A 693-nucleotide genomic window follows, 5' to 3' on the forward strand; every position below is an offset into this window, starting at 1 on the left:
CTCATTTTCAATATAATTACTGTTATTAATCTTCTATTTTTTTTATTGTTATATTTAATTGTATTTATAAAATATTTGTATTTAAAAAATATTTAATTTTATTGTTATATTTTTTTTTATTGTTATATTTAAAATATATTTATAAAAATGAAAACTTTTAATACAATCCATATAATATTATTTATCGTATTATTATTTTGTTTAAAAAAATTTATAAAATATTCTATATTCCTTAAATAAAAAATCACAAAAATGAAGCAAGATAGTTTAATTTTTTATTTTATTTATTCTAAAAAAAAGAAATATTTTTATTATTTTTTTATTATTTTTATTTTTTATTTTTTTATCATCATTATTAATCATTAACAGAAATTTGATCAATATAATCTTTTAGAATTGACATCGAGAATGAATGATTTATAAAAATTATGAACCGAAGCCGAAAAAATGGAATATGAAATATGTAAATGTGGAAGAGAACTTATTCATTCTAAGTCAATTATTCACTTTACTTACTTATATCTACTATCTATCTTATACTTTCTTTACATTTAAATTATTATTATCTATATAGTAACATATCATAAAATTAAATTGTGAATTTTTCAATTTTTTATTATTTTAGTTAATAAGTAAATATAAATTTTATATCATAAATGATCGATATATAATCAACCAGATAATAATTAAAAA

Source organism: Apis dorsata, unplaced genomic scaffold (genome assembly GCF_000469605.1).
Source record: "Apis dorsata unplaced genomic scaffold, Apis dorsata 1.3 scaffold_534, whole genome shotgun sequence".
Taxonomy (NCBI): Eukaryota; Metazoa; Arthropoda; class Insecta; order Hymenoptera; family Apidae; genus Apis; species Apis dorsata.